Source organism: Mus musculus, chromosome 2, assembly GCF_000001635.26.
Source record: "Mus musculus strain C57BL/6J chromosome 2, GRCm38.p6 C57BL/6J".
Classification (NCBI taxonomy): domain Eukaryota; kingdom Metazoa; phylum Chordata; class Mammalia; order Rodentia; family Muridae; genus Mus; species Mus musculus.
Window position 1 is genome coordinate 108,288,722 of NC_000068.7, and position 6,000 is coordinate 108,294,721.

The 6,000-nt window shown below is 35.5% G+C and overlaps 1 long non-coding RNA gene across 1 annotated transcript in view; it reads right to left on the minus strand.

The window, feature by feature from the left end:
• Window positions 1-2,598, minus strand: part of Gm13912 — a 107,604-nt gene extending 105,006 nt beyond the window's left edge. The window contains exons 1-2 of the long non-coding RNA XR_374869.1: window positions 2,508-2,598; window positions 859-998 (exon numbers count right to left, since the gene is read on the minus strand). This is a non-coding gene — a long non-coding RNA (predicted gene 13912). The remainder of the gene's footprint in view (window positions 1-858; window positions 999-2,507) is intronic.
• Between the last annotated feature and the right edge of the window lie 3,402 nt (window positions 2,599-6,000).

A 6,000-nucleotide genomic window follows, 5' to 3' on the forward strand; every position in this document is an offset into this window, starting at 1 on the left:
TCATATAGGTTTTTCTTTCTCTAACTAATTTTACTTAACACAGTATGCTTAATCTATTTAGGCTGTAACTATTATTTCCTTCTTCAGAAATGTTGAAGATTATCCTATCACTTTCTTCTGTGAGTCAACCACTGAGTCTAACACAGGGACATACAAAAGAACACATATGGCATTCTATAGTTCTATTTTTCATCCTGTAATTATTCATCAACACGAAAACAAAAGAATGCATCTATAGCTATATATCACATATACCACATACACACACACACACACACACACCCCACACACACACACACATTTTTGTGTGTGTGTCAAGTAACATAGAATTAAGGGCATAGTCTGTGGCAAGCTCTTTGACTATTATGCTGAACACTGAGTTTAGTTTTTAGCACTTTGAGCTAATTGTTTGCAGTGCTTCTACTATTCTTGTAAGATGAAGATACTAAATTGTGTGTATAAGGTGGAAGATCTGGATTCTGTAACTTATGGTTTCTTAGGTGAGTTAATACCTTTAAATGCTTTAAAATAGCATTGCACAAATTAAAATTATAAAGTTCATGCCAATAAATCAATGCATTTTATCCATCTAGAGTGATAGTAAGAATCCAGTATTGTGCTCAACCATGAGTTAAGAGCAAGAACACAGAACAAAAGGAAACGCCTCTTAAAAAAAAAAAAAAAAAAAAAAAAAAAAAAAAAAAAAACCCAACAACTTTGGTATACAATTTTGAGCTTTATATATGAGGAAATCCAGATTTTCCTTTATATTGGTCCCTAAATGTTATATAGATGCATTTAGATTCTTAATGTCAATGCGGAGTTCTGACACTAACTACTCTGTGAGCTATTTCTTACCACTGAGTTTCTCTTCCCAAAGTTTCCTTTTTCTGCAAATCCTCATGACATTTCTCTTGGAGGTAGTAGTACTCCTGAATGATGTTCCATCAAGAGAGGAGAGTGTGATTCTTCTTTAAATGTCTGTGGTTTCAGTTGACCTGGAGGAAGAGAAGCTTCTCCATGGTTTTCCATTTCTATTCTGCCCTGTTTCCTTCCCACTAGACCCCGCCCTACATTTCACACTTGGATCTCATGGGTGATGATGAGTCAGATGGCATTTCTCACCAGCACTCTCTTGGGTGTCCTAGCAGTTTAGATCACCTACATTGCAGACAAAGCTGCTAGAAACACATGCAAAACTCAATTCCTCTAGGTTATTCTAAGAACCTTAATTCATTTGAAAGTGAAGGGGTGGCAAAGAACTTCAGCCTACACTGCAACTCACAAAGCAGAGAAAACTACTAATTTATCCTCTGTGATGACAAATCAGAGAAGTCACCCAGAAACATAATCATAGCATACAAGGTCAGAATAGATCAACCCTCACATGTCCCAGGCACTTCTGTTTGCCTCTGGGGAGCAACAGTTTTTCTTGTTTGGCTAACGGTGTGATGGGTGAAATACAATGTGTGGAATACAAGGGATAGGACGGCAAGGAAGAGATGAAGAACCTCATAAGGAAGAAACATATGGCTATGCATATGCATGCTGGTCTGCATCAGAAGCACATGTGGCTGGATGACAGGATGGTGATGCTACAGGAGAGCAGTCAGAACCAAGCCTAAAAATGCTTTTTCTCTACTCAGTGCTTTCCCATGGTGTGAACACAGTTCTCAGCTATGCTAAAGTGGATTTCTCTACTCACATGAATATACATAATAAAAGGTGCCTTACATTGCAGTTGCATTTGGAAAATTCAGATATGTGTGTGTTGTGTTGTTAATACATCTATACACGCATATACAAACACACATACATGTATATTGTATTAATATATTTATATAAGTATACATAAATACATGTTAATCTCTCTTAATCACCTTGTGCTGTCTGTATTCTTTCTGAATGAACAATTACTCAGACACAACATTTTTTTTTCATTTTCTGTAATTTCTCCTAATATTTTTCCTTTTTAATTAATCATTTTATTCATTTGCATTTCTCTTAACTTTTAAAACCTTTACAAAATGTTGATAATGATGAGGATAATAATGATGTAGGTTCATTCCTTTGCATTCCGTGACCTAAAATTATTAATAAACTGTAGGTGAATATTAGGGTTGTTTGAACACTCATATTCTCAATATGCTATAACTAGGTGCCATAGTTAAAAACTGATGTCCATGAAACTTAATAAATGTCATCTTGATGCTACTAATCCAGCTAGCTTTCTTACATGTAAAACTTGAAAAAAATGGGGAAGGGTTGAATAATGGAAGTGGAACCTTACAGATTCTTTGGAAAGTCAGTTGGATGGTGTTTTGCTAGGGCAAACACATGTAGGAAGATTAAGCTTAAGTAGACACAGGTGAAAAACTAAAGCAGACTCATGAAGGAACATTTAGCTTTAGCAGACACAGGAGAGAGGATGTTCTGCTAAAGCAAGCATGTGAAAGGACACATGATGGATACTTTGCTAGCAACACACAAATATTCGTCTGCCTTACATTGCATAGTGGAGCTGCATTTGCCTGGACTCCTTAGAGAGAAATGCACCAAAATACCTCTAGTGGTGTGCTGCAGTTTCTTGCTGCTTCCTTGGACTCATGCTGATTGGCAGAGTTTTGTCAGCTGAGACAGACATAAATGCTGATGCAAGACAGGTGTTGAGATAAGACCCAGGGAAAACAAGTGATGTTTGGAGGGTATAAATAGGACTTACAGATAGTGATGAAGGCTGAGTTAGGCTTGCTTGTAAAGCTAGCTGTGCAACACTTGTGGGTCTCATGTCTTTGCAGATCTTTGCTTCCCTGACAGAGGCACAGCTGAGAACTGTTGGCATTTCTCATGGTCCCTCCTGCTGACTCAAGCCAAGGCTGAGGTCTGGCTGTTCCTGCTAGGTCATATCACTGCTGTTGCTAACCTGACTGAACCAAACTTGGTTGCCAGTGTATTCTGTCCCTGTTAACCTGTGAACTGAACTGCTGATTTCCAGATAGCATAGACAAAGTTGCTCCAATGAACCATTCTAAACAGGACCACGTCCCTGTATCCTTTCTTTTTCCACTACCTCTGGTAGGTGGTGGGATAAAAAGGGGAGGTTAAAGAATTTAAGAACCATCATTAAATAGGTTTTGAAAAGTGAAAGTTACAAAGTATCTTTAACAGAGAAGATAATCTGGCATCTATTGTAACTATAACTGAACTTGCTACATACTAGGTGTTACTGGGTGACACAGGCACTGATACCTACCTCACACTAGAAACATTTAGATCAGAAATGTCCCAAAACAACTATAAAAATCGAGAAAATAGGAACAATCCACGTACACTGAATATGAGACACTTTCCAATTACCAATGGAAAAGGAAAAGATTTATTAGCACTCAGGGTTATTTACAATGTGAATAAATACAAGTGATAAAAATACTTACTGAGGATAACCCCAAACATCAAGAAGATGTTATACTCTCTCCTTCCCCTGTGTCAAGTGTGCTATCTTCTTTCTTATTAGCTGAATTTCAGTTTCATATATTTCATATTTAGCAAACTTACTAGAAGGTAAGCCTCAGGAAAAGAGGAAATGTTCTCTATTTATCGTTATAACTCCAACGGTTCAAAAACCACCAAATAAAATGATGTATATGACTGGTAAATAAAAATTAATTTATCGTCTTGTATGTATATCTAAGCTTTGTGTGGATGAAAAATCCTTTAAATCAATACTGAAAGATGAACACTCTTCATTTAAGGGCCATAGTGCAGTAAAGGTAGATATTGAACACTGTATCATCTGCAATAGCCCCGGGGAACCCACAGGTCTGACATAGAAGAAAAAGAAATCATTCTATAAGTCATAAATGAGGAGGAGATACTTGGAATTTTAGAAGAATAAAGGTAAATTTTCAATCTGAAATTTTCATAGGATTGGTTTTAGTTGACAACTTCTCAAAGAAAATTGCTGTATACGGAATGGCACTTTAAACTACACATTGGGTTTAAAGATATGCTCTAGAATATACATAGAAATGAGTGTGTTTTCTTTTAACAATATTTTATTTTACTATAGAAATACATGATCAACATATACTTTTCCCTGCTGGTACTTTTCTGAGCTGGTTCTATTGGAGACTTTCCAGTTTATGACATTATAATAATTTCATGTGTAATATTTGCTAAATAATCAGGTACTGGAAATTTGTTTTTATATGACACAACTTCTGTCTTCATCTGTAGGATAGTATTTGCAGCACAAACACACACCACATGTGTGTATGTGTGTGTGTGTGTGTGTGTGTGTGTGTGTCCCAGAAGGAAACTCAAACAGCCTATTGTAAAATAAACAAAACATGGAGTTGAAGGAGTATAATTCAAGTTGGAAGGCTGAATTACAGTAGTAAAATAGAATAGGACAAAACCTGTAAGATAACACCACTTGACAAATCAAAACAGGGAGAGAGAGAGAGAGAGAGAGAGAGAGAGAGAGAGAGGAGAGAGAGAGAGAGAGAGAGAGAACTAAACACATTCATCAGATTGTACCTGTAAATTTATAAGTGTGTGTGTGTGTGTGTGTGTGTGTGTGCACCAGACTACACATACGGAGTCCAAAAGATGAACAGAATTCACTGTTCTCATTTTGCTATATGGGTTGTCTGGGTATCACTCAAGATGTTAGTATTTTGGCAAGACCCTTACCTGTCATATGCCATAATCAGACCTTCTAAATTTGCCTTGTTTTGGAATGATATATAATGTCAGAAAAATAATTAAAATAATTTGATGTAAATTATACAAAATTAGGTAATGGGAAAACCAGTGACACAACCAAGCATTGACCAAGTTTTATAGAAATGAAGTGTGTCTATTGATTTAGTTTAATTTGAAAATTAATTCATCTGGAAAATTTGAACTTCTAGTAGAGGAAGCAATTAAGAAATAAAATGTCCCATAATTCCCATGTAACAAAAGTACAAAGGAAACAAAGTTACAGTTCCAGGCTGTGGTGACTTGATATTGGCAAGATATTAGTCAGAATTTAGCTACTATGGGTAAGACTTTATGTAAGACATATAATAATCAGACATGCCTGTCCATCTAGATGAAGCAGGAATATTAAGGCTGATAGTGAACTACGCCAAATCCTTGACATTTTCCCAGTAGAGAATGAGGGATTATACAGTTTTTATCTTTTTTCCAGGGGACATATTAAATCTGTCCTCTCACAGACTGAAAAATAATGTCTAATATGAAAATGCATAGCTTCATATGCATGCTATACTGGGTGGTTCTCTTTCTACATGGGTGCTGTAGATCCAAACACAGGTCTTACACTTGTGTGACTAGAACTTTACTGACTAAGGCATATTCCCAGCACTGCTAGATTATAATTTAAAAAACACTTTCTAATTAATATTTGACAATCTAAAAGTAAAAGAGTTACTATATAGGAAGAGCTGATTGTGGGGTATGGAAACTTCAGTAACCAATATATAAAACACAAAGCAATCATCAATGACTGCAATAAAAATGCAATTTACAATACTGAGCTACATCATGTACTTGTACAAAATATGTAAACTAAAATACTCATAATTTTGAAGATACAGAAAAATATTAACTATCATATTTTAATATACTTAATGCTGAAATTATAAATATGTACATTTTACTTTGTTTAGTGCCTAATATGGTAAATGTAATTATATATACTCTGATGTGATTAAGTTAGGCTAAGTGGTGTGCTACCTACCTTACATTATGTTGCTGTGAGAACATTTTATATCTTCTAAATAGTTTTCAAGAAACTAAGAAATTTATATCTATAGTTTGGCTTTGTACAATAGACCTCTTGAAAAAAATGTTTCTAGTCTGACTGAATTTTGCAACTATTGACTACCATTTCCCTGACTTCTCAAACTGATTTCACAGGAAATGGGAAGCCAAAATTCTATCCTCTGCTTCTATGTCATCAACTTCTGTAGATTCCAGGTGGAATCATGA